The following is a 610-nucleotide window of genomic DNA, read 5'->3' on the forward strand; positions in this document are numbered from 1 at the left end:
TCATGTACAACCAGAAGAATGAGAAGTTATACTCCATTTATGATGTGTCAAAATATATTCTACTGTCATGTATAACTAATTAGAAAAAATTTTAAAAAATATATGTCTTGGTGTGTGACTTTTATAATTTTTTATATCTAGTGAACCTCAAGCTTCTGTATTTATTTATCTTTTCATTCTTTAGGATTGGGAAAATTTTTCATATTATTTCATTGAAACAGTTGTGCATACCTTTAGTTTGTGTCTCTGAGCCTTTATTAATCTTGATAAATTCAGTCCTTTCAGATTATCTCTTATTTATTGGATGTTCTGTTCATGGTGTCTTAACATCTTTTTTCCAAGGTCAACTTTATTTTCAAGACTATATATTTTGTCTTCATTACCTAAAACTCTGTCTTTCAAGTGGTCTAGTCTATTGGTGGTGCTCTCCATTGAAAAAAATATGGAATATTTCATGAATTTGCATGTCATCTTTGCACAGGTGCCATGCTAATCTTCTATATATTATTCCAATTTTAGTATATGTGCTGCCACAGCAAACACAGGGTACCTGTTCTCTGCTTCCTTGCCAACACTGTTTCTTCTACTTCCTCCTCCTCCTCCTCCTCCT

The 610-nt window shown here is 32.1% G+C and overlaps 1 non-coding gene across 1 annotated transcript; it reads right to left on the reverse strand.

Moving 5' to 3' along the window:
- Nucleotides 1-436: 436 nt before the first annotated feature.
- On the reverse strand, nucleotides 437-543 carry LOC125611853. Its single transcript, XR_007342093.1, has one exon. It is a non-coding gene; the product is annotated as a U6 spliceosomal RNA (small nuclear RNA).
- Nucleotides 544-610: the final 67 nt, after the last annotated feature.

The sequence above is a fragment of the Marmota marmota genome, unplaced genomic scaffold (assembly GCF_001458135.2).
Source record: "Marmota marmota marmota unplaced genomic scaffold, marMar, whole genome shotgun sequence".
NCBI lineage: Eukaryota > Metazoa > Chordata > Mammalia > Rodentia > Sciuridae > Marmota > Marmota marmota.